This window comes from Myotis daubentonii, chromosome 4 (genome assembly GCF_963259705.1).
Source record: "Myotis daubentonii chromosome 4, mMyoDau2.1, whole genome shotgun sequence".
NCBI classification, from domain to species: Eukaryota; Metazoa; Chordata; class Mammalia; order Chiroptera; family Vespertilionidae; genus Myotis; species Myotis daubentonii.
In genome coordinates, this window is record NC_081843.1 from 91,934,611 (window position 1) to 91,962,013 (window position 27,403).

Genomic DNA, 27,403 nt, shown 5'->3' on the forward strand with positions numbered 1-27,403 from the left:
TTTTCGTGTTCATTAACCCCACCTCTGTTACTAAAACCGTATGAGCTCAGGACACTCCCTCAGTCTCCAGTCCTATAGGCACCACCTGTGAAACAGGTTAGCACAGAACTTCACTTAGAGATTAAATAAATCCCAGGAAAGGAAGACAGGAGCCACTCCACAGCTGGAGGCTGAATAGAACAGCACAGGCAGCCACAGGCAGGCAGAAGTGCTCAGCCTGGGCACACTGACAATTACGGTGGGTAGTCCTTTGCTGTGGGGCTGTCCTTTGCTGTGGGGCTGTCCTTTGCTGTGGGGCTGTCCTTTGCATTGTAGCAAGTTTAGTTGCATCCCTGGCCTTACTCACTAGGTGCCCCCAGAACCACCAGTGACAACCAAAATGTCTCCAGACATTGCCAGTATGCACTGGGACAAAATCACCCTTGATAGAGAACCCTGTGGTAGAGGTTTACCTCCCTCAGTGAACCAATGTTGCAGGGCCAGTGGCATGGGGTGGAGCACGTAGGCAGTGGGACATTGTCAGTTGGCCTGGGTTTTTATTTACTAGAGGCCAGTGCACGAAATTTGTGCACTGGTAGGGTCCCTAGCGGCTGCCACTGCTGGCTGGGTACTCCCTCCCTTCCCCTGGCCGGCCCCACCCCCTGGTCGAACTCCTGATTGAGGGGACAATTTGCATACTACGCTTTTATTATATAGGATTTTAATCTCCTGGAATGCTATTTCTACCTGTTTCCATCTTATCCTTCATTTTCGACTGCACTTCATTACAAAGCAAGCCCTCTGGAAACAACCAAGCACTCACATAGATTTTGAACTATTTTGTTTTCCCCAGTCTATCATTAGCCTTATTTGCAAATAAGATTGATGTTTTTAAAGCTCATCTGCTTGCAACCCCGGAACACAATCCCCTCCCAGGTTGTTACCATCCATTTATGACACGAGGAACAGCAGGAGACCTAAACTCCAAACCCAAATGATCTTGGCATGCAAATGTGTCATAAAAGCCCAACCTCAGCAGAAGATTTGAAAGGATTTATTAGCAACAGAGCTGCTGTTAAGGAGGCTGATCTGAGCGGCTTTCCAGGCGATGGTCAGAGCTGCTCTACAACGGGCAATCAGACCCAAAGTTCTCCGCTCAGAGTCAGAACCCTCCCGCGGGGCAGAGCACTGGCCCGGCTGTGGGCTCTGAGGAACAGTGGTCCTTACCATTCCACTGACTTCCCAATGGCTTTCTCCAAACAACCATGTCGGCTGCATTCATCAGTTCCTTCCTCCACACCAAAAGCAAATTCCTGTGCACTGGAAACTAGGCCTGCATACATGTATGCATTAGACCAGTGGTCTCCAACTGGTGGTCCGCGAGGTCAGAAAGGTTGGCGACCACTACATTAGGCTACAGCGATGAGAAATCAAATCCTCAGGGAACTCCAATCTCTCTACAGCCTTCCCCTCCCTCCTTCAAGCAGGGGTCACACTTCTCCAATGTAGCCTCACTCCCACACCTCCTGCCCTCCGATGGTCCACTATTGCCTTGCCCTGGGTGAGCCAGCAGCCAGTCCCACTGCCTACGTGCTCCACCCCATGCCACTGGCCCTGCTGGTTTCTCTTCCTCAGGGCCCTTGCACGTGCTGTTCCTTCTCCCCAGATCCCTTATCCCTTGGATCAGTGCCTGGCTGACTCTGCCCTTCTCAGGTCTCTGCTTAAATGTCATGTTCTCAGAGCAGCCTTCCTGTGCAAACTATCTAGCAAGCTCCCTCCATCTTTGTAGCCCGTGAAGTTGCTTTATTTTTCTTCTAGAAGCATGCAGTTCCTGGAGTTATGCTATATATTCATTAGCTTACTTATGGCATGTTTGTCCTCCCCTCTCCTGCTCCTGGAACATGAGTGCTGTATGGCACCGGGGCTTTGAATGCCCCGCTCATCCCTACAGCCCTGTGCCTAGAAGGGTGTGTGGTGGGTGCTCTGTAAATAGTTGGTCCATGCAATTTACACTTGCTAAGATCTGGAAACAGCCCAAGTGCCCATCAGTAGATGAGTGGATAAAAAAGCTGTGGTACATTTACACCATGGAATACTACGCAGCAGTAAAAAAGAAGAATCTCCTACCCTAGAGACAGCATGGGGGGACCTGGAGAGTATCATGCTAAGTGAAATAAGTCAGTCAGAGACAGACAAGCATCACATGATTGCATTCATATGTGGAATCTAAGTAACAAAAGAATCTGATGAACATGGAAGCATGGAACAGAGTGCAGAATCTCAGAGGGGAGGTGGGGAAGGCTGGGTGGGAGGCAATCAACCAAGGACCTTGTATGCATATATGCATTGGCCCATGGACACAGACAATGGGTCAGTGAGGATCTGATGGCAGTGGGGGCGGGGGGGCCAGCTGGAGGGGGTCAATGGGGGGAAAAGGGGGACATGTGTAATACTTTCAACAATAAAGAATTAGTAAAAATAAAATAAAATAAAATAGCTGGTGCATGAATGAATATCTGCACTTGGACTGACAAATCACAAGACACAGAGCGGACCCCTGGGAGGCAGAATCTGAGGGCTCCTGTAGGGCTGCTAGACAGGTACTGCTCCATCGACCTCAGGGACCTCGCCCATACCCTGGGTTCCCTGCCTTCAGTTTCTGTACCTGTGACTATTCTCCCACGGGAGAGTCCCTTCCCCCACCCCCCACCCCCGGCCCCCCAGCTTCAGAAAACCACGCCTTTGGGCCAGTGCGGGGAAGAACAGAGAAGCAGATGGAATTCTGCGGAGAGCCAGTGGAGTTAATCCTTCCTACAGCATCCTGCCAAGGTTTTTCCTGAGCACCCAGCTCACCGGTCTATTTTTAGGTCCCTCTATTAGGAACCTAAACAGTAAAAGCAGCCATTGCCTCATAAACGCAGGAACACAGGATCAGCAGGCCCCTCGCATGTAGGAACTTGTTAGGATAATCACAAAAGGCACTTTTCCTTGAGATCATTAAAAATAATTAGTAAGAAAATACTTTTGAACAAGGAGATGAGTTCCGCTGAAAGACAAGCACGCTCATTTCTTAGACCCAAAAAATGAAAATCCCATCTTCCTTCCCAAGGCCCCGGGCCTGTTGGAACAGGAAGATGCGTTCCATGATTGCTTCCGCTTTGGAAGGTTCTACATGCCCTCCGGCCTCCACGCGGAGACTGAGGCTGGCTGGGTATCCTTCTCCCCCTCCTGGTCAGAGACGATGCCTCCCCAGAGGCGGCCTCTGCCCTGTTTGGGTGGCCCATCCTTAACCAGCATTTTTCTCATTTATTCTCTAGAAACGCGCCCTGAGAAACAGCTCCTGAAACCTGTTGGAAGAGTAGGTTCCTGAGCCGAGGTGGCCTGGAAGCCCCATGCTGCTGCCCCACCTCCAAAGGGCTGGAGCTCTCACCTCCAAGCCATTGGGAGGTTGTAACAGTCCCCGCTCCCCTCCACCATCATCCTAGGCCTTCCTTACCTCCCTCAGCTCCTATGGCAAACTTCCTTTCATCAGCAGGAGGGCCTCCTGTGGGTAATCAAATCCAATAAATAGAAATCTTCTTGCTTTGCCTTCCTATGAGGCCAGAACGCATGCGTGCACACTGGAGTTGAGGGTTGAGGAGAAGCTTCTTGGGAGACGTGCCCTATGAGTCGGGAACACTGACTGAGCCCAGGAAAGGGCAAGGTGGGCTGGGAGGAGAGTTCTAGGGGAGGAGAGAGCACGTGTAACGGTGTGAGAGGCAGAGAGAGAGAGTGGTGCACTGGGAACTGAAATCCAGATCAGGAGGAAGAGCGGGGAAGGGACGAACAAGAAGTGGCAACTCCCCCACCCCCAAATCCAGATTAGGTGCCTCTCTTCTGTGCCTGTGTATTGTCCTAATTGGCCTCCCTCACCCCCCCACCCCCCCACCCCGCCAAAGTACTCATCAGACAATAGCAGAGATGGCCAGCCAAACGCCACAGTCCCACATGGTCCCCTTCCAGATTGCAGACTCTCCGTGGGCTGCTCCTCCCAGTCCTCTGGGCATCCAAGCGGGGCTGTGTGCTTAGTTCTTGCCAAGGAAATGTGAGAAGTGACGTGTGCCACTTTCAAACCAAAAGCATTTCAGAAATAAATGTACCTTCTTTCCCTTTCCACCAGTTGGACACAGAGTACACTGCAGTCCTAGGAAACTGTGGGGATGCAAGATGCAAGGAGCCCAGAGCCCTGAATCACTGTGTGGAGGAGAGCTACCCGCTGACGGAGAATTCTTGCCCTGGGCTTTTAGGTAAGGGAGGAAGAATTCTGTGGTATAGTAAGCTACTAAAACCTGGGGGATTAATTGTTACAGCAGCTAATATCACCCTAATACACAGACCAGGTAACCCTTACTTATTTAATTATAGGTAACCTCTAGATGGCAGGAGTCCCCATTGTGCTACCAGCACCTAGGATAGTAAATAAACATTAGTTGAATGGAAATAGTCTATTTGATGAGAAGGAAGACCATCCCAGAATCCCTGAAATCCCAATAAAGAAAACCTTCTTACTTTGTCAAAGGCCACACACACACACACACACACACACCTAAGTTCCTGCACCAAAGCCACATGCAGCTGATGACAAAACCTGCTCTGGCTGTCTTGTGATTCATATGACAGCAGAGACCATCCTAGAAATAACCCTTGCAGGATTCTGTTCCCCAGCATGGGTGTCTATCACATAGAGCCAAATACCGCAAAAGAAAATTGGAATAGGAAAGAAAAAGTCATCAAGGAAAATAGGCCAGATTTCTCATGATCTCACCCGTGAGTCAGATCTGCGTTTGGGATAACAACTAACCAACTAGACTGGAACAGTCTGTCTGCAAGATGTTGGCCTGCCAACGGCAACAGCACAGAGAAGGCACACTGTTCAAATGGACTTAAAAGGACGAATCTAGTGCCCTTGTTTCTCTCTTTTTCCTTCAAAAAAATATCCCAAAGTGAAGCAGCCTCCTATTTAAAAATAAATCTTTGGCAATTAAACTATAATTACACAAACAAACACACACAAAGCACTGATTGCCTAGGACCTGCATCTTGCCATGTCGGGAGGTAGGAAACAGTCCTACAGAAGAGTGTTTGCTGTGTGGCACTTAGAAAGCTGCCTCACCTCTCTGGGCCTCGATCTGTTCATTTATAAAATATGAGATTATAATCGATGATCTCTGACAGTCTACAGAAGAAATAATTGTCGGTGGAAGGGAAACTGAATTTTTCATGCCTTGCAGGTTTTTTAATATTCATGGAAACGATTCCCAACAGAAACAAGGTATTTTTTTATGGGTAGCTTAATTTAAGGGAATGTATTCACTTAGAACAGAACACGAGGTCCAAGGCATTGCAGACACAGTGGGTCTTGCGTAATGAGAGGCAGAAATAGGATGATTTGTTCGCAAGTAACAGGCAATATGTGGACTGTTGAGCTATGACAGTGTCAGGACATTTCCTTTTAGAGATCAAGGAAACTTTAAGAATCATTAAGCACAACTGCTTCATTCTAAGTGTGGAGAAACGAGGACCTAAAGATGCTACTGCCAACGCTGAACAGTGGAGGTACCTGTGCTCACACCGTGCTGGCTGCTGGTCTGTTCCTCTTTTCGCTCTGCCCCCGTCCTCCCTCCCAATCCTGCTTGGTGCCTCGTACAATGACAACATTAACCTCTGGCCCCTCTGAAAACTCTCCCTGGAAAAGGACCCACAGAGGAGCTGGTCATTCTATCTAACGTGAGGCTTGAGATTGCTTGCTGGATTTTAATTCCCGACGCCTCGCCTAACCCTCAAGCCCACAGGCTAAGAGTGCTTTCTGAGAATTCAAACAATAAAGCTGGGATCAGGTGAAGGATGCAGAGGTAATCGCATACCTCAGAGTAAGAGGATAAGTGCTCCTTAGAGTTCTGGGACTGGCAGCTACCTAGGGCTATAAAAATAGCCTCTCGCGGGTTATCGCCAGCCGAGTCTCTATAGCTTGGATTTCAGGTCCTTGACTCAACTGTCCCCTTGGACCCCTTGCTCCCGCCCAGGCACTGTCCTAGACGGATTGCTTCCCATTTTGATACTTATCTGCAGTTTGAACCACATCTCTGGTCCTTCCAGGACAATGCAGTAAAGGCAAAAATGGAAATGAGGTAAATATTTGCTTCCCTACTCTTTCTCTACCTCAGCCCACTCTCTCCCTCTCCTTCAAGTTTGTAAAAGAAAGCCCAGGATTGCCCCCTTTGGCATCTGTCACACAGCAGGATCCTATTTTAGGCGACCCAGGGCCTCTGGAGCTGGGACCTGCATTTCATTAAAGGCGGTTCTAAGGAAATGGAAGAGTAAACCCCTTTACATGCGTTCCTTTCCAAGCCTCTGGGAAATGGAAGTGGTGGCCTAGAAAGAAAATTGCATCTGATTATTAGGATTGCTAGTTATAATAATAAAGGGGAAAGGTAATGGGCCAATAAATGTGGGGGCATCGTTAAGAAGAACTTAAGCTCCAAACTTAGTTAAGCTCTGGATTTAAAAAAAAAAAAAATTGTTCCTTTCTATTACCTTTAAAGGTCTCCTGTGCCAATGAGGATATAGAGCCGACTAGACTCTACTGAGCTGAAGTCTGTTTCCAATGCCAACTGGAATGCAGTGGCTTCGCAAAAACAGTGGGTTTGGGGGACAGCGGACCTGCCTTGGAAGCCTGGCCCTAACACTGACTACCCCAGCTGGGTCACCTCAGAAACATTGCTTGCCCCTCTGAGCTGCTGGCTCCTCATCCATACAATTGGACCAATCATCTACTAGGAAGCAGAAATGAGATGCTGGGGACAAAGTATACAGGAGGGACTTACTAGCTGTTGAATTAAATCTCAGAGTTGTCAGAGGCATTAGAAGCCCCCCAGCCCAGTCCGGCAAAACCAGTCCTCGGCCTGATGCCTGCAGTGAAGGGACGCTTGTACCCCTCAAGGCAGTCCACACCACTCTGAGACTGTAATATCAGAAAAAATGCCCAAGCGTGGAGCTATATCTGCTTCCCTTAATCCAGTGGTTCTCAACCTTCTGGCCCTTTAAATACAGTTCCTCATGTTGTGACCCAACCATAAAATTATTTTCGTTGCTACTTCATAACTGTAATGTTGCCACTGTTATAAATCGTAATGTAAATATCTGATATGCAGGATGGTCTTAGGAGACCCCTGTGAAAGGGTCGTTCAACCGCCAAAGGGGTCGCGACCCACAGGTTGAGAACCTCTGCCTTCATCTGAATGCTTTGGCTCTAGTTCCAACTTCTGAACCAGAAATGCAAATAAGCCTTAGCAGCCCAGCACAAGGGAGCCATTGAAATGCTTTCCTCGGTCATCCACTGGGTCTTCGTGGCAAACCTCCCATGTGCAGGTTGACAGAAGCACAGAGAGGTGAGGGGTGAGTCCAGATTCCTTGTTTGTGGGGCTGGTTCCGAAGGCGTGCCATTGGCCAAGACAGGGAACAGAGGAGAAGGAGCGGGTTTGCATGGGAAAGGTGGTGAGCTTTGGAGTAGCCAAGGGTCACCCAGGTGGAGACGGTAGGTAGACACTGTACATGGGAGTCCAGAGCTCAGGAGGAGGGTTGGGGTAAAGGTACAGATTTCGGAGTGATAAGGACATAGATGTGGCTGAAGTTGAAATGTGTCTGAAATGCCCATGGGCGGAATGAGAATATCAATGTGTAAGAGGCAAAGTATAAAACCCAATAAACAGTGGAGGGAGACATACGTTGTTGCAAAATAAATTAAAGGGCTCCATGGAGAGGAGCTCAGAGGAAGGTTAAGACAAAGTATGAGTTGAAGAGGTAGGAAGAAAACCGGAAGAGAAGAGTTGTCAGAGAAGCGGAGAATGGTGCCTCTTTAAGGAGGACCTGGGCAGCAGCCTCGACTGAATTAACTACCGAAAAGCTCCCCGTGGATTTGGCTCTGGAGGCCCACTCGTGATCACAGCGAGGGTATTTCAGTGACGGGCTGGGAATGGAACTAGGAATGCAGTCCATCGAGGAATGAATGCGAGATTAGTGAAAACAGCCAATACGGACCACGTTTCCAGGGACCAGGGTTGTTAAGGAGATAAAGGCAAAGGGGTCTTGCAGAGGGGTGAGATTTGCAGATGGCAGAGAGGAACCGAGGAGAGCCAGGGAGAAGTTAAAGACAGAGGGGGGAGACACACGAATCAAGTATGATAGTTAAGCTGAGCCTGGAAATAAAATGTTCAATGAAAAGAGGGACATTTTCTGAGGCAGGAAGGAAAGAGTACAGACTGGATGTGGAAACAGTTGGGAAGGGAGGAAGCAGAACAGAGGGTTGTCCACTGATTCTCTCTGCATAGAAAACATTAAGGTCCCAGCTTGGAGGGAGAGAGGAGAGTTAGAATAGACCCTGGGGGGAGGGGTGGCATGGGAAGGCAACTGAGATCCTGTGAAGAGACTGTGCACCTGTCTTCCCTGTCTGTGGGGCTGATGAGTTTAGAGGCCCTCGTTTTATAAGTTCACCTACCCAAACAGATGAGATTTCACTCACAGAAATGCTTATCAGTCAGGATACAGGGGTAGGAAATGCAGGTGGTTGGACTTATTTGGGGTAGGGATTTTAGATGGCGGGGAGAGCAAAAGGAAAAAAAAAAGATTTAAGGAGTTTAAAATATTAGCAAATGAGCAGATAAAGCCTGTAGGGGTGTGGGCTGGAAGGAGACAGCCTTGGAAGGCAGCTATGATCTCTCCTGCAAATCTCTCCCACTACCTTCTCTGTCCTGGACCCCTGCCTCTGAGTATGTTACTTTAGACCAGTGGTTCTCAACCTTCCTAATGCCGCGACCCTTTAATACAGTTCCTCATTTGGGGTGACCCCCAACCATAAAATTATTTTCGTTGCTACTTCATAACTGTAATTTTACTACTGTTATGAATCGTAACATAAATATCTGATATGCAGGATGTATTTTCATTGTTACAAATTGAACATAATTAAAGCATAGTGATTAATCACAAAAACAATATGTAATTATATGTGTTTTCCGATGGTCTTAGGCGACCCCTGTGAAAGGGTCGTTCGACCCCCAAAGGGGCCGCGACCCACAAGTTGAGAACTGCTGCTTTAGACCATGCATTGCCTGGAGCAGCACAAAGTAGCTAGAGGTGTGGGACTAGGGCAGAGGGTCAGCGCGCTGTTTTGGGGCCCCTGTCTGGAATTTACCTCGATGAAAATCACATCACAGGGTTGTACACACTGATCATATGAACGTCCCATGGTTTACACAAAGATCTCCATGAAAGCAGGTTCCTGATAATCCCGTAATAAACGCCATTGGTTTTTTTCAGACACAAGTGCAGGGCTTTCCTTGAGTCCCTTGGCTGACTCTTGAGCGTCTTGGCCTATCCCGGGAGTCTATTTTGGTTCTGATTCTGGTGTGAAATGAGGTCACTGTGTTTCCCAGATCTGGGTCATGAGCAAATGGGATAAACATGTCACCCACATTTCATGCAAGTTGATAACAAGGTTGAACAGAAGCAGGATAAATCCAGTGGCAAAACTGTACTGATTGTCACTGCTAGAACCTTCTCTCTGGATGGACACCCACACATCAACCCCTTCGCCCAGGCATTTAGCCAGCTGGCTACAAATCACCAGGTGCTGCTACTGTCCTGTCCACATTTCTCCATCTAGCCCACAAAGATGTCCCAAGGGGCCATCCAAACACCTTGCTGAAAAGTCCAGATACGCTGTGTCAACAGCTTTCCCATGATCTACGGGTCTGTAACCTTATCCCCATTGGATAAAAACACAATGAGCTTTTCTTTGCTTGTGTCTTGTACACCTACAACCAGATGGAAATCGGTTTATGACATTTTGCAGCTTTATACCACTTCCTGTCTCACCATGACATCACTTTTCCCCAGGCCCAGGCCTTCAAAAGGCCACAAAGGTGCTAAGAACTTAGTTTCTAAACCTTCCTCTTACTCTAGTGGATCAGGTTACCTGATCGCCAGGGCTGCTGAAATGAAGAATGCTAGCTTGCTAATGAGACTAGAATAGAAAAACCCCTACAACAGAGAGGAAAGGGCCCTATGAGGTGGACCCACTTTGCCTCATCTTGGAGCTTCCTCCCAGCAGCCCTAAAAGGCAGTTTAAATTATATTTCCTTGAATCTAATTTTGAAAAAAAAAAAGCCAAATATGATTGTATCTGAACTTTCTTGGGTACATCATTTTCAAACAGGGTGCTGCAATCTTAGGATTTTAAATCTTACAAGATATGTATTCAGTTGCCATTTAAAATGAGAAAGATATAGAGCAACAATGAACCACAGTGAAAAATGCCAGGGTGTTTACGAAGCGTATCATCCCGAATTACACCGAGGGCGACACCCCTTTCTGTAGGCACTCCTTAGATCCTGCCGAAACATTCAACAAGAATAGTTTAAGCAATTCATCAACATCTGTTTACTGTCTGCTGCTGGGGATACAAAGAGGTGACAGCATGGTCAGGAACCTCAGAGAGTTTGCAGTCTGGGCTGGGTGGGCATCAAGAAAAAGAAGGCACTTTGTGCCCTGGCTGGTAGCTCAGTTGACTGGAAAGTCGTCCTGTACACAAAACGTTATGGCTTTGATTCCCAGTCAGAGCACATACCTAGGTTGTGGGTTCTGGGTTCCATCCCTGGTCGGGGCGTGCACAGGAGACAACCAATCATTGTTTCTCTCTCCTTCTCCTCCCCCCTAAAAAAAGGAAGGAAGGAAGGAAGGAAGGAAGGAAGGAAGGAAGGAAGGAAGGAAGGAAGGAAGGAAGGAAGGAAGGGGAAGGGGAAGGGGAAAGGGAGAAGGAGAAGGGGAAAAAGGAAGAGGGAAGGGGAAGAAGAGGGAAGGAAGGGAGGGAGAGAAAGAAAGAGGGAGAGAAAGAGAAAGAAAGAAAGGAAGGAAGGAAAGACACTTTGAGCAAAAGGTTCACCAACCTTTACATTATATGTGCTGGATGCCAAGTGAATGTGCCAAGCAGTGTGTGCACCAGACAGACGTTCCAAGAAGCTGCCTACTGGAGTGGGGAGGGAGCGCGGAGAACACTTTTCAAAGGGAATGAGACTTCTCCTGGATCTTAAGGGACAGGCAGAACTTAGGCAATGGGTAGGTGGGCATTCTGGGTGGAGGGTGTGGAGTAAATTATACTACTCATGTAGATGAAAGGAGTTTAAGCTGTATCCAAATACCCTTTTATTTTTCAAACATCCATATAAAGAGAAAAGCCTTATGATCACCTGGGAAATGAACAAAGAACACACCTGGCTGCAGTATGGGGTCTGTGCCTCTCCACAAAGTCCAGCCAAGGTCATGCAGGAACGAATGTCTACCACATCCCCTCTAATGAGATTCTCCGATGAAACCCTAATATGCTATCATACACAGCAACAAATTTCACTAAGTCATCCTCTGCGATTTAAGTCTTGAGACTAATGGATTTTCTAAGAATGCAACAACCTATGCCATGGAGGTAAAGTGCAAAGGAAGAAAAACAAATAGTGGTTTGCAACCCTGGCTCCACATGAGAACCACCTGGGAGCGTTCAGAAAATACCAAGGCTTGGACTGTACCTCCTACCAATTATATCACAATCCCTGAGGCACCAGCATTTCAATGAAAAACACCAATGATTCTAATTCATTCTCTCATCAAATATTTTGAGCATCTATTGTATGCCAAGCATTGTTCTAAGTGTTGAAGATACACGAGTGAATAGAAAAAGGACCACCCCGCCCCCTTAAAAAATGTCTTCAGAATTTACATTATAGTGGGGAAAGCAGGCAGGAAAGCAAAGTATGTCACTAAAATATATGTTAAGAAAGCTGACAGTGTGCTAAGGAGAAAATAAAGCTGAGAGGGAGACAGAAGTCTCAGGCTGAAGTAGAGTGACATGGAAGATTTCTCCGAAGGTGACATTTGAACCAAGACCTGAAGGAAGCGAGGGAGCAACTCAGCTACATGAAAGAACCTGCCAGGCACAGGGAATGGCAGGTGCAAAGGCCCTGAGGCAGAAGCATGTCAGTGTGGCTTGAGCTGAGTGGGAAGGAATAGAGGTGAAGTCAGAGAGGGAAGGGGAAGGGGAAGGGGGAGAACACCGGGGCCTGGCAATCTGTGTAATGAGTATGGCTTTACTGAGTGAGATGGAAAGCTACTGGGAAGGTTTGAGCCGAGAAGTGACGTGATCTGATTTCCATTTTACTAGAATCATTCTGTCTGCTCTGCTGAGAACAGACAGTGAGGGAAGAGGCAAAGCAATAGCAATTGAGCGATTCCTAAAATAGTCCAATTGAGAGATGAGGACAGTTTGGATAAGGGGAGAGGTGATGAGCAATGGTCAGACTGGGTATATTTTAAAGAACTGACCACAGGCAAGTCATCTGGAAGGGGCAGGGTGGGAACCTGGATTTAGACATTAAAAGCTGACCATCAGACATTCAGTGTTATATTACCTGAATGATGGTTCAGGTTCTCCCCACCCAGACATGCGGGTCTGACACTAGTTTCATCCATTTGAAAAACTTTCATAAAGGATCTACTGTGGTCCAGGCACCGCCATAGGGGCTTGAGTCACAGCATCAAACAGACATTGTCTCTGCCTGGAAGAACCTTCCAGTCCAGTGTTTCTGAACCACAGCTGATACCAACTCAAGGGGCGGCTCTGGCTTCACTGGACTACAGTTCACACCCCAGCCAAACCCACAGCACAGGGTGATGTCGCCCAGGTTCACCCGGGCCTCGATCTGTATCGATCAGCCAATATGCCAAGGGGATGCTTAGCCAGTTCCAAGTTTCCATCGGAAGTGGGCTCACTATGTTCTTGAAGGAATGCTTTTTCCATTGTTCCTTCCCCGTCCCCGAAGGCAGGTAAATAATTCGATACAACTGATAGTTCAAGACAATCAGAATTTTATTTTTATTCTCCATGTACAGAATATGAAATAACATACACATATATACATATGTACACATTTTTTCCTCTGTGCCAAGTGCTAAACAAATATGATTGAATGGAAAAAAAGACCAAAAATAGGCAATGAGGACAAAATAAAAGCTCTGAGAGAAACCTGAGCATAACTGATAAGACTACCCTCTTTCAAATGTTGCTGAGCTTTCATATTTTTCAGTGCTTCTGTGGGAAGCTACCTACCTCCTATTTGCAGGACCAATATCATGAGCAAAGTTTACGTGCTGTGTCAAAATGAAGATGGGGAAGAAGAAAGAGTTATACAAAATAATCAGTACAACTACCCTAGTTCCGGCATAGATTGCAACCAATGGTAATCCAGAAGCACTTCTTGATTGGGGGGGGAGGGGACAGGGAGAGGTGATATTTCACATGAGAGCAGACACATACAATTCCACCAGGGCTCCATTGTGACTACTCCTCTCTCTGTTAGCAGGAACAATGAGCAGCTCCTCTTTGGTTTGTGCTAAAAATAAAGGAGACTGCCAATGAATGACACTTTACATGCACAACCCTCCAGGTAAAGTTCTGGTTACCATGGCAAACCCCACTCATGACAGCAGAGGCAAAGCGCATGATGGATCAAATGGCCAGGGTCCTGCCTTCCTGCAGGAAAGCAGCTATAGTTGCCAGATACACTCACCAGCCACTATAGCCCTTTCTATGAATAAAAGCCCAACCTATATTTGTGGGTCTTGGCCATTCTCACCATTACTATTTGCCTGAAATAGTAGCCTTTTGTCTGATGTTTACTTTTCAGGATGCTGATGTCATTCTCAAGATGGAACTTATTTTTAAAAAGAGGTTCAAGAATTTAATTAAAAAAAGGAGAACCAAGATGGCGGCATAGGTTAACGCCGGAGTTTGCTGCTTTGAACAACTACTTCAAAAGTGAAACCAAAAAACGGAAGGGACATCACCCAGAACCACAGGGGCGCTGGCTGAGTGGAAGTCCTACAACTAGGAGGAAAGAGAAACGCATACGGACACTCAGAGGAGGCGCAGTGCTGAAGTCAAATTCTGAGGTGCGGAGTGCGCGGAGCGGGCTGGCGGCGGAGGGCGCGGTTGTTGTTTTCAATCGGGAGGGAGTCGCAGACTCTGAGCTCCAGATCCGGGCGAGTCTTTAGGGACCCAGACTCAAACGGGAGAAGCGGGACTGTCTGGCTTCGGTCAGAGCGAGTGCAGCTTTCTCTCCGAGCTTTGCAGCGGGTGCTGGGACTCAGAGAGGCAGAGCCCCTGGGGACAGGACTGAGAGCCGCCATAACTGCTCTCTCTGGCCCACCCTGTTGATCCTGTTCGACCCGCCCTGCCCAAGCCCTGCACAGAGGCATTTGCCGGATAGCCTCAGGCAAAGGCTAGATTAGCACCTCCCTAGAGGACAGAAGTTCTCTCACCGCTGACACAGCTGAATCTCATAGCCACTTGGCCTGGAGGTCAAACCCTCCCTGGAATTAGCTACAGCAATCAAGATTTATCTATAAGACTGCGAACAAAGACCACTAGGGGGTGCACCAAGGAAGCATAACAAAATGCGGAGACAAAGAAACAGGACAAAATTGTCAATGGAAGAAATAGAGTTCAGAACCACACTTTTAAGGTCTCTCAAGAACTGTTTAGAAGCTGCCGATAAACTTAATGAGCTCTACACGAAAACTAATAAGACCCTCGATCTTATATTGGGGAACCAACTAGAAATTAAGCACACACGGACTGAAATAACGAATATTATACAGACGCCCGACAGCAGACCAGAGGAGCGCAAGAATCAAGTCAATGATTTGAAATGCGAGGAAGCAAAAAACATCCAACCGGAAAAGCAAAATGAAAAAAGAATCCAAAAATGCGAGGATCGTGTAAGGAGCCTCTGGGACAGCTTCAAGCGTACCAACATCAGAATTATAGGGGTGCCAGAAGATGAGAGAGAGCAAGATATTGAAAACCTATTTGAAGAAATAATGACAGAAAACTTCCCCCACCTGGTGAAAGAAATGGACTTACAGGTCCAAGAAGCGCGGAGAACCCCAAACAAAAGGAATCCAAAGAGGACCACACTAAGACACATCATAATTAAAATGCCAAGAGCAAAAGATAAAGAGAGAATCTTAAAAACAGCAAGAGAAAGAAACTCAGTTACCTACAAGGGAATACCCATACGACTGTCAGCTGATTTCTCAACAGAAACTTTGCAGGCCAGAAGGGAATGGCAAGAAATATTCAAAGTGATGAATACCAAGAACCTACAACCAAGATTACTTTATCCAGCAAAGCTATCATTCAGAATTGAAGGTCAGATAAAGAGCTTCACAGATAAGGAAAAGCTAAAGGAGTTCATCACCACCAAACCAGGATTATATGAAATGCTGAAAGGTATCCTTTAAGAAGAGGAAGAGGAAGAAAAAGGTAAAGATACAAATTATGAACAACAAATATGCATCTATCAACAAGTGAATCTAAGAATCAAGTGAATAAATAATCTGATGAACAGAATAAACTGTTGATTATAATAGAATCAGGGACATAGAAAGGGAATGGACTGACTATTCTTGGGGGGGAAAGGGATGTGGGAGATGTGGGAAGAGACTGGACAAAAATCGTGCACCTATGGATGAGGACAGTGGGTGGGGAGTGAGGGCGGAGGGTAGGGCGGGAACTGGGAGGAGGGGAGTTATGGGGGGGAAAAAAAAGGAACAAATGTAATAATATGAACAATAAAGATTTAATTAAAAAAAGGAGAACCAAGATGGCGGCATAGGTTAACGCCGGAGTTTGCTGCTTTGAACAACTACTTCAAAAGTGAAACCAAAAAACGGAAGGGACATCACCCAGAACCACAGGGGCGCTGGCTGAGTGGAAGTCCTACAACTAGGAGGAAAGAGAAACGCATACGGACACTCAGAGGAGGCGCAGTGCTGAAGTCAAATTCTGAGGTGCGGAGCGCGCGGAGCGGGCTGGCGGCGGAGGGCGCGGTTGTTGTTTTCAATCGGGAGGGAGCCGCAGACTCTGAGCTCCAGATCCAGGCGAGTCTTTAGGGACCCAGACTCAGGCGGAAGAAGCGGGACTGTCTGGCTTCGGTCAGAGCGAGTGCAGCTTTCTCTCCGAGCTTTGCAGCGGGTGCTGGGACTCAGAGAGGCAGAGCCCCTTGGGACAGGACTGAGAGCCGCCATAACTGCTCTCTCTGGCCCACCCTGTTGATCCTGTTCGACCCGCCCTGCCCAAGCCCTGCACAGAGGCATTTGCCGGATAGCCTCAGGCAAAGGTTAGATTAGCACCTCCCTAGAGGACAGAAGTTCTCTCACCGCTGACACAGCTGAATCTCATAGCCACTTGGCCTGGAGGTCAAACCCTCCCTGGAATTAGCTACAACAATCAAGATTTATCTATAAGACTGCGAACAAAGACCACTAGGGGGTGCACCAAGGAAGCATAACAAAATGCGGAGACAAAGAAACAGGACAAAATTGTCAATGGAAGAAATAGAGTTCAGAACCACACTTTTAAGGTCTCTCAAGAACTGTTTAGAAGCTGCCGATAAACTTAATGAGCTCTACACGAAAACTAATAAGACCCTCGATCTTATATTGGGGAACCAACTAGAAATTAAGCACACACGGACTGAAATAACGAATATTATACAGACGCCCGACAGCAGACCAGAGGAGCGCAAGAATCAAGTCAATGATTTGAAATGCGAGAAAGCAAAAAACATCCAACCGGAAAAGCAAAATGAAAAAAGAATCCAAAAATGCGAGGATAGTGTAAGGAGCCTCTGGGACAGCTTCAAGCGTACTAACATCAGAATTATAGGGGTGCCAGAAGATGAGAGAGAGCAAGATATTGAAAACCTATTTGAAGAAATAATGACAGAAAACTTCCCCCACCTGGTGAAAGAAATGGACTTACAGGTCCAAGAAGCGCGGAGAACCCCAAACAAAAGGAATCCAAAGAGGACCACACCAAGACACATCATAATTAAAATGCCAAGAGCAAAAGATAAAGAGAGAATCTTAAAAACAGCAAGAGAAAGAAACTCAGTTACCTACAAGGGAATACCCATACGACTGTCAGCTGATTTCTCAACAGAAACTTTGCAGGCCAGAAGGGAGTGGCAAGAAATATTCAAAGTGATGAATACCAAGAACCTACAACCAAGATTACTTTATCCAGCAAAGCTATCATTCAGAATTGAAGGTCAGATAAAGAGCTTCACAGATAAGGAAAAGCTAAAGGAGTTCATCACCACCAAACCAGGATTATATGAAATGCTGAAAGGTATCCTTTAAGAAGAGGAAGAGGAAGAAAAAGGTAAAGATACAAATTATGAACAACAAATATGCATCTATCAACAAGTGAATCTAAGAATCAAGTGAATAAATAATCTGATGAACAGAATAAACTGTTGATTATAATAGAATCAGGGACATAGAAAGGGAATGGACTGACTATTCTTGGGGGGGAAAGGGGTGTGGGAGATGTGGGAAGAGACTGGACAAAAATCGTGCACCTATGGATGAGGACAGTGGGTGGGGAGTGAGGGCGGAGGGTAGGGCGGGAACTGGGAGGAGGGGAGTTATGGGGGGGAAAAAAAAGGAACAAATGTAATAATATGAACAATAAAGATTTAATTAAAAAATAAATAAATAAATATAGCCAAGCACATTTCTAGTGATCCTTAGAAATGAAAGAAAAAAAAAAAAAAAAAAAAAAAAAAAAAAGAGGTTCAACAACAGGGAAGGAAACCGATCGTGGCTGTCTCCTTCTCCCCGGCCTACAACCGTGGCCGCAGTCCCTCTGCACCCCATACCTGGCGAGAACCTGCCCTTTGGTGTCTGCCATGACTGGTGATGGAGAAATGGACCAATCTTTGAGCAAGACCTAATGGTGAGGGTCTTGTACCAACTGATCTAAAAATGTGCTCACCCTAGGTTTCTATCAGCTGGGTTAGGGATGTGGAGGCAGAAAAGACCAAACTACATAAAAGTGCTGGTGTGTAAGGAAAAACCAGGAGGAAAATCTTAGGACTTCTTATGAATGCAAATAAATTCCACTTTTGAATATCAGGAGGCAACCTAGTCATCTCTGCCTTTCCTGTTTACGGGTTCAAGGAAGAGGGTTTAAACCATGAAGTCTCCAGCTGGATCAGAACAAGTCTTGAGCCTATATGCCCAAGTACAGAAGAAAAAGAAATGAACTTCTTAGCTTCTCAAGCCTAAGCCCCAGGGACAAGTTTTCAGAGAAACAGTGCATTTAGAACTTAAGGAACTATATTTCTTCAGTGTTTTAACAATCCGTGTCCTGGGTTTATGAGCAGGAAAATGAGTTAGAAAACTCAGACTCAGAGCTCTGTAGGGACGTTGGGGATCCGGGCATTCTGGCTTCTCCAAAGTTCTGTATGGAATAATGGATAAGAACACAAGCCTGTGAGTCAGAGAGATGGGGTTCAAATTCTTGCTCCAACTCTTAATAGATGTGTCACCTCAAGCAAGCAATTTAAACTATCTGAGCCTACTTTCCATCATCTAGTAAGTGCTCAATTTGTTCAACGGCTATTTATTGAGTGCCAGGCACTGGAGAAACAGTGAACAAAACAAGGGCCCTGCTTTGATGGAGCTTACATTCTGACAAATAAATCAAAACTTCATTTTAAACAGAAACAATGTGAGAGCGTGCCTGGGGTGGCCATTTTAGATTACATGGTTGTAGAGAAGGAGGCCTGAGAAGGTCTGGGGAGAGAAGCTTCCAAGCACAGGCAGGGCCCTGCTGAGGGGCAGAGCTTGGCATGTTTCAGACAGAAAGAAGGACGGTGTTTCTGGGCTCAGAGCGTGAGTGCAGTAAGTGTAACAAACAGAGGAAATCGCTGGTGATGTGGGCTAGGGCAAGCGGCCTGGGTCGTATTCAAATGGCAAAGAAAAACCCCCAGTTTTAAGCTTGGGAGTGACATGGCTTGATTTGTGTTTTAAAAACTCACCTCTAGGTTTTCTGAGGAGAAAGGAGTAGGGATCAAGAGTGCTATCTGGAGACTCAGTTAGAAGACTACTGCAGGAGGAGTCCAGGGACAAGGCACTGGTGACTTCAAGTAGGGTGGCTGCCAGGGAAGGGGGAGAGGAGGCTGGAGACTGGAGGAAGGGCGAAAAGGACTTACAGATTTAGTTGCTGGGTGTGAGGAAAAGAGAAGAATGAAGGGTGGTTTCCAGGTGCTTGAAATGAGCCTTTGGGTGGATGTGGTGCCATTTACAGAAAGAAGGAGGAAGAGAAGGAAAGAACTAGCCTAAGGGAGAAATACCCAGGATTCCACTTGTATCATGCTAGGTCTGAGACGCCGAGTACACGCCCACGAGGAGATGCCAAGTTGGCAGCGGTGTATATTATCTGGAACTCAGTGGAGAGGTCAAGGCTGGAGACATAAATTTGGGAGATAACAGTACATAGAGGTAGGTAATGCCTTGAGGCAGGTGAGATTTCCCTCGGCAGGGGCATAGTTAGAGAAGAAGACCCAAGGTCAAGTTCTGAGGCAACATCATAAAACAATGACTATTAGTTGTTGTTATTTTCAGTACACTGGGAAGGACAATGCTAGTCAATTGTTGGTATCTGCATCTTTTTGTCCATCTATCTGCCCACCTATCCCACCATCCCTTAATACCATAAACAGCCCTAGCTGTTCTGGTTCAGTGGCAGTGGATAGAGTGTCAACCTGTGAACGGAAGGCCCTGGGTTCGATTCAGGTCAAGGACATGTACCTTGGTTGCAGGTTCCCTCCCTGCCCAGGCCCTGTTTAGGGCTCGTCAATCGATGTGTTTCTCTCACATGGATATTTCTCTCTGTCTTTCCCTCTCTCTTCCACTTTCTCTAAAACTCAATGGAAAAATATTCTCAGGTGAGGATTAAAAAAAAAAATACCATAAACTATCATTGAGCACATTTAATTATTGAGAGGCAGGAAAGAGTAGTGGTCATGCATGCAAATTCTAGAGCCAGTCTGCGGTATTTAAATCCAAGCTCCTCCCACTCCTGTTATCTTGGAGAATTTGCTCAGCTATATTGCACCGCCACTTCTCCATCTACAAAAGGAGATGTAGTAAGTTGAATGGTGGTCCCCCAAGAGATATGTCCATGTCCTGGTACCTCTGAATATGACCTTATCTGGCAAAAGGGTCTTGGCAGATGTAGTTACGTGAAGAATTTGAGGTGAGATCATCCTGGGTTATCTGGGTGGCCCTAAATCCAATGATTTATAAGTGTCCTTATAAAAGACACACAAAATGGTGACACGCAGACATAACAGGAGACACAGATACACAGAAGAGAAGGCAATGTGAAGACAGAGACAGTGAGGAACAGCCACAAGGAATGTCCAGTTATCAGAAGCTAGACGAGGCAAGGAAGGATCCTCCCCAAGAACCTCCACAGGGAGCATGGCCCCACCAACACCTGGAATTCAGACTCCTGACCTCCAGAACTGTGAGAGAACAAATTTACGTTGCTTTATGCCACCAAGTTTGTGGTAATTTGTTATAGGAAAGGCATATGGAGATAATAACAATATGCATCTCATCGTTATGAGAATTAAATGAGTTAATATATGCGAAGTGTCTAGACTAGTTCCTCCAATTAGGGAACATTCAAACAATGTTAATTTTTGCCCATGTATTGGACATTGTGCTGGATCCTGAAGAGTATGGGGAGGAGGCAGGTCATCTTCACAGACCCTCAGGATAAAGATGGTACCCAGGCAGCTGAGCAGGGGAGGGACCAGCAGGTGGAAAGGGTGCTCAGGTGCCAAAAATTGCTGAATGCTGCTCCCCAGCAGTCACCAATACAGAAATGAATAAGGCTTCCATCTGCTCAGGTTTTTAAAGACAAGTAGTGGGTCCAGAGAGGGGTTAATGCAACCCTTCACGGTACCTCCCTCTCCTCGCACCATCTCGCCGCCTGCTCTCTCCTGAGGATCCATGCTGCTGAGGACGCTCGCAGCACATTTCCTGGGGACAGCTGTCCCTACTTTGAGCCTAATGATATTGGGAATAACGATGACCAGGACGGGGCAGGGCTGGAGAGTGGGCAGTGACAAACCGTGGAGGAGGGCGATGCAATTTTGTATGCTGAGTGACTCTGTAATAATATTTGCATGGCTACTTTAGCCTTGGAAGTTAATATTCTTCACCAAGAGACCCATATAGCACAATCTAGTTTTACCCAAATATCTATAAAATACACTTTGCCAAAGTGGGTAGGGGGCAGAATCCAACTGAAACACAGCTGAAATCAGACATTTTATAAGTGTCCATTGGCCAACGCACAAAAATGTACAGAGTTTATTGACATCTTGCTTTACTAAACTCGGCTCCATTTTCACCTTCGTAGGTGTAACAAAAAGAATCGTTCAAAAACTTGAAGAGATTGTAATTGCTGTATTTGGTCACCTGCATGCAAATGTAAGCAATGTTAGGAACAAGTTAATGTTCCTGGTGATGAAGGGCCTTACTGGGTGTTCAAACTTGTACACAGCAACCTAATGTAGTACAGCTAACCTGAAAAGCTAGGGCCTCGCCACCCTCCAGAAACAGAGGCTTCTGTGATATGGGAATTACAACACTACCTGAGGCCATGCAAGCAGGACAGGCAGGTTCCCATGAGACAGGCATCTGCAAAGTGTTGGCCTTTGGTGAAAAGGACAAAAGAGTGGTGTTTATTCTGTTTCCCCCTAGGTATGGCAATATCTCATTAGGAGTGAAGTAGCTAGACAGGATCCCAGGGGTCCCAAGAAAGCCACACTCCCAGGCAGGTGTCTCCTCCTACCACCTTCCTCTGGATGCCCAGAGGCTGCCCCTGTGAGGCAGCCCAGTCCCCCACCCTCTACTGCATCCACCATGATCCAAAATTACCTCTCTCCCACCCCCTCCCAGCACACTGCTATTCCCTTAGCAGGCTGGTCTCAGCCAAGGCCCCGAGTGGCTTTCCACTGCACTAAGTGTGGCCTTGCTTGGGATAGGAGTCACATTCTGCATTGTATCACTGCGTCTTTATTTTTAGCAAAGCAAGATGACACTCTTTGGAGGCCAGGACAACAGGGCGGGAGGTGGGGGTGGGGGGCGGGTATTTGAACTCAGATGATTGGGTTAAGATAGCAGAGTTAAAGTCTAGTGTATATACTAGTAAAGCCAAGTACTAGAGGGGTCCAGGTGTTGATAAAAAAAAGAGTCCATTCCCCCCTCTCCGGCATGGCTCCGTGGTTGAGCATCAACCTGTAGACCAGGAGGCTGGGGATCGATTCCCAGTCAGGGTATGTGCCCAAGGTTGCGGGCTCGATCCCCAGTGTGGGGCATGCAGGACCCAGCCGATCAATGATGCTCTTTCATCATTTATGTCGTTTTCAACCTCTCTCTCCCTTCCTCTCTGAAATCAATAAAAATAAAAGGAGTCCATAATGTGCTCAGGTCAAGTCCATATCCACTCCTGCTAAAACTTCAAAAGTCCCCACATTCTGTTAAGGGCCACATATACCATGGAAGCCCCGGCTGCCTCAGGAGGCTGTTCCAACACCCCAGGTCCTGCCTGGAATGAGCCAAATTTACTTCAACCTCAAGGCAAGGAATGGACTGGATCCTTCAGGGACTTGCAAATCCTTAAGAGTTTGCAGTTTTTTTACCCTCATGTGGATAGCTAGGCATTTCAGGCTGCTTCAGACAACAAAACTTCCCCCTTCTCCTTGCTATGATTTCATCTAAAGTTTGAGACAATAGTGTGTGCAAAATTAGTCCTCTTTGCTCTAAGTCAGTTCCCCAAGCCCCACTTCTCCAAAACCTCCTCATGTGTCCTAGAGTGCTTTATGAGCCACAGAAATGCTTTAAAACCTACAAACAAATCATCTGAGAATAACTTCATCAGCCAGATGTTCAATGCTCTCTGGTTTCATGGGATGGCTTCGCCAACGGGAGTTAATTCTTCAGTTTCTGATTTTCTGTTCGCTCAGTGTGTTCATGTAGGTAATGAACGGCTCAGGAGGCCAGCAGGAGCTCTCAGAATGGGGACTGTTTCCTGGTGGAGAGGATGCTGGGCATGGGCAGGAGGTCACAGCCAGGGGCAGGCGTCTTCCCGGAGCTGGAGAAACTTAAAAGACAAATGTGTCTTTTCCGCACACTTAGTGCCTTAACAAACCATCTCTCGGCTCAGCCGCCTTATCAGACCACAAAGGGCCTCTTCAACTATTGAATTTTCAAACTGTAAATGCTCCCAGTGTTTTCTTGAACACATTTGTAAATAGAATGCAGAGCTCTTTGGATCCGGGGCAATTCAAGTCTGGACCAGCCGACCTACCTGGCTTCAAGTCCTGCCTCTGCCCAGAACTGCAGAACCCATGGGAAATATATGCTTTCTCGATTCTCTCTCCCTCTCTCTTTCTCTCTCTCTTATTTCCCCCCAGATCTATAATATGGCTATTATAACATGAATATAACATTTTTAAATGCCATAAAAGGATCTATCGTTTTATATGCAACCAAAGGACAACATAATCTAGACATAGACCATCCAGGTGGAAAATAATTTGAGAAGATACTTTTTCCTTAAAAATCTTCTTTTTCTTAAAAAAAAACACAAAAAAAAAAACCTGCACATATTCCCCTGATACCATTTAATTTGGCACACATCTATTGAATGTTTACTAACTCCAGCTAAGTGCTCCTTTCCTCCCCTCTTCACAAATAAGTGAGAATATTTATTTAATCTTTCTAGGTTTAATCATAAGTGTATTAATGAAACCAATGGGACACACAGATTTTTCATTCTTCTTCACCCACATGCATCTTGTACAACTGCCATGAAAAGACAACTGAAAATTGTGCTTTTAGCTCCAGCTGTACTGGAATGAGGCAAGTTCTCAGCTTTTCTCGGCCCGCAGCTTCCTAAGTGCAGAAATTAGCAAGTGTGAATGCATCACCTCTTCCAAACCACAGATGAGCCAGGAGACTGGGCAGGCTCTCCCAGCTCTGAGTGCTGGCAACTTGACCTTTGCATAAGAAAGGGAAGTGGAATGCAGATGTATCCACTGAACCAAGCCAATAGATAAAAGGGCAGACATCCTGAAAGATTCCTTAAAGGGGAGGCCAGGCTGCTTAGAGCAGTCCAGTTTTTCACCCAAAACTAAAAGCAAGCATTCGTTGGGTCTACTAAAAAACCCTGCGTTCAACTGAGCTGTCCCAGACTTCGAGAGAGGCGAATTCATGTCTCAGCACACTGTCAGAGGGACCACCACCAGGTACCAGACACTACTATGGAGGTGTGTGCACATACCTCAGTACCTCTTTTTTTATTCCTCCTTAAGGACAACCCTATTGTACCAGTTTTGCACATGAGGAAACTGAGGCTGCAGAACTGCGAGTGACCTGGCCAATGAGAAGTTCTCTGCAACTGGGCTAGATTCCAGCCCAAGTTTCTGACCCCAATTCCAGAATCCTTCCTTTCCCTCTGGCTGCCTCAGCTGGTGCCTGGTGGCCATGCCAGATGCCAGGCTCACCTCCCCTAACTGACAGCTGCACATCGGCCTTTCCCCAACACTCCCCCGGGATGGTGCAGTGACCTCCCCGTCCCAGCAGGTGCTCCGCCCATTCCACCAAGACCAATTCTTCCCTCCTCTCCACAGCACTACGGGGCTCCATCCAGGCCTCGCCCAAACCTGGCTTCCCTCCTCCCTTCCAGGGAAGGCAGATGCCAGCTTCTCTTCCCCTGCACCTGCCCTGGCCTCTTCCCTCCCAAACGCTCCTTATCTCATCTCCATTCTCTCCCACTTCTCTTTTGTTTACCACACATGCCTGGGAGGGGGGAATGAACCTTCCTACAACACTACCACCCCCTCCAGCTATTCTCCGATTATGTTTAACTGGCACAGGACTGAGTTCCTCCAAGTCTTTAGCTCAGCCTCTTCTCCCATCATTCTCCTGAGGATCCACCTCTCAGCACGCACCTGATCTACCTGGGTTCTCCTCCACAAAGCCTTTCTGATCTCCTCAGTCAAAAGTGTCTCCTCCCTACTCCTAAAATGTTTTATTGAGACCACTCTTCAGGTGCATTATTCATTGCATCATCCCGTCATTCCTTCATCCAATAAACACAGGACACAGTCTATGGCACACATGCACTGGTTTGGATCTGAGCTCCCAGTACACTTACCTCACTTCTCCTGAGAGACTGGAAGTCTGACAGCAAGGAGGGAGCCCCTTTCATCTCTGTGTGCCCCCAGAACCTTTAGGCCCCTGTGCACAGCAAACCACAGGTACTCCCAAAATAAATTGCTTGAAATGAATAGAGAAATGATCATGTTTCCCTAAATAGTAAACTGCCTTAAGTGCATGCAAAATCAATTTCAATGATAGAGATTTAAAGTATAATTCAATATTTTTTTTCCAGGAGCACATTAACAATGTCAAGGGAGGTGCATTTATATACTTTACAAGGTTCTGATTCTTCCTCTCTTAGCACCTGCCATGATTTTACTCCTACATCTCTCCCTCCTCCCCATACACACACTCCCAGTGGTTCGTGGCCCATTCTAATGGAAGGAGGAATTGATGACGCTAGAACCACCTACAGCCACGAGTGTGTTCTGAGACATTCTATTGCCCCCACAAGCAGCCCTCCCATAGCGCACCTGCCAACCTGTACCAATTTGACACCCACCCAGAAGTCAGACCAGAAAAGCTGGCGCTGTAGAAATACCAGGGCCCTAGAGCCCAAGTCCAAGGCAGGCCGAGTGTGGGATGCCCCACTGGGGAAGGACCAGCACTGAAGGTCCAGGGGGGCTCTTCTTAAAGCAGATCCAGGTATCCCTTTCTGCGGGCATTCCGCCACCACCTCCAGCAGCCTCCTCATGATTCCTTGAGGGGAACACATCCACCCCAGGCACCAAGAGGCCGATGCCAAGCCTTCCTGTCCCCATCACTCCACCTGCAGTCCCAGCGCAGGTCTGCAGCTCTGGAATGCCCTCGCGCCTGCTATTCCACTTTCTGCGCCAGTCCCTGCCAGACCTTGCCCTCTTCACACTCAGGGTCCCTTATCAAGATCTCTGCACCTACCGGAGCCGCTAAGGTCCGGCTTCTGGCAAACTCCAGCCAGGGCCCTGGACCCTCCTCCTACTCAGCCCAGCATTGCGGGAAGGCAAGCAGCCCCAAGTCCTAAAATGCCAACGCAACCCCAAAGACAGAGAGAAGGGGAGGCGCCAGGTCTTCGGAGGAACTCCACTTAAGAGGGAGGACAGGATTTCCCCATCAGTGCGTTCCCTATCTCCCTGGCAGATGCCAATAGCCGCCCCAAAGATGCCCTTGCTCTTTTCGAGCTCCCCTCTCCCCGCCCCCCTCCCTGGCCCCGCGCACCCCTTCCGCAGGCAGGAGCGGGCGAGGTCTGAGGAAGCGCGGGAGGTGGACCCCCTGCGGTACCGGAGGCCGGCGCACCTGAGTGCCTCTGCCCCGGAGGAAAGGGCCAGGCGACGGCCCAGGGATGGGGACACGAAGCGCAGGGGCTCCGGGCCCTGCCCTACGGGTGCCCGGCAGTGCGTCTCGGGTGGTCCCGCGGTCCCGACCCGCTCGGTCCGGCCTCTGGCCGCGGCCGCGTCCTCCCCACCCCCGGGCCGACGCCAGGGGAGTTCGCGCCGCGCCACCTGGGACCCGGCTTCGGCTCCCCACTGGCCGCCCGGCCGCGGCTGGGATTCCCGCCCCGGCATCTGTCACTAAACTTTCCGGGCGCACGCAGTCTCGGAGGCGGTCCCGCGCCCCCACCTCCGAAGCCCAGGTCCCTTCACCTGCTCGCGGCCCGTCGGAGGTTCCCGCGGCTTCTCGCTCGCTCGGACTCAGGCGCCGCCCGGCGGGACCCGCGCCGCTGCCGACGCCGCCGCTGCCACCGCCGGTGCCGCCGCCGCCCGCCCGGAGCTGCAGCGCCGCGGCTCCCCCGCCGCCGTGGGAGGCGCAATCCGGACGCCCGCGGCCCGGCGGTCCCCGCAGCCGCCGCGCACCGCGTCTCCCCGCCCGGGGCCGCACGCTCGGCGCCGGGAGCCCGCGCCCTGCTCGGCTCTCCCGGCCGCGCGGCGCTGGGGATGCGCGGAGCCCCGAGGATGGGCGGGGATTCCCTCCCACTGGCGGACTCGAGGGGCGGGAACTCCCTTCCCGGAGTGACAGAGGCGGGGGGCGGGGATTCCCCGGCTGGAGTGACAAGGTGGGCGGGGATTCCCCGAGCCCGGCGCCCCGCGGGCCGCGCGTTCCCGGGATCAACCCGGAGTCCTGGTGCGCTGCCTTCAGAAACCGGAGTGTCTGGGCAGGAACGGATCCGGGGAGATGGCAGCTCAGCATTTCCAGATGGCGGGGCTTTGGGCGCCCTCTAGGTGGAGGAGAGCGAGCCAGGGGACTTGGAGTTGCCTTTCCACGGCACCGA

At 48.2% G+C, this 27,403-nt stretch overlaps 1 protein-coding gene across 5 annotated transcripts in view; it reads right to left on the reverse strand.

Annotated features, from left to right (window-relative positions):
* PDZD2 (PDZ domain containing 2) overlaps nt 1-27,042 on the reverse strand; it is a 327,541-nt gene extending 300,499 nt beyond the window's left edge. For 3 of the 5 annotated variants that reach the window (XR_009452690.1, XR_009452689.1, XM_059694719.1), the window contains exon 1: nt 26,778-27,042. The gene's annotated coding sequence lies outside the window, so the exon portion shown is untranslated. The remainder of the gene's footprint in view (nt 1-26,777) is intronic. The other 2 variants (XM_059694710.1, XM_059694709.1) reach the window with 2 other exon arrangements.
* Between the last annotated feature and the right edge of the window lie 361 nt (nt 27,043-27,403).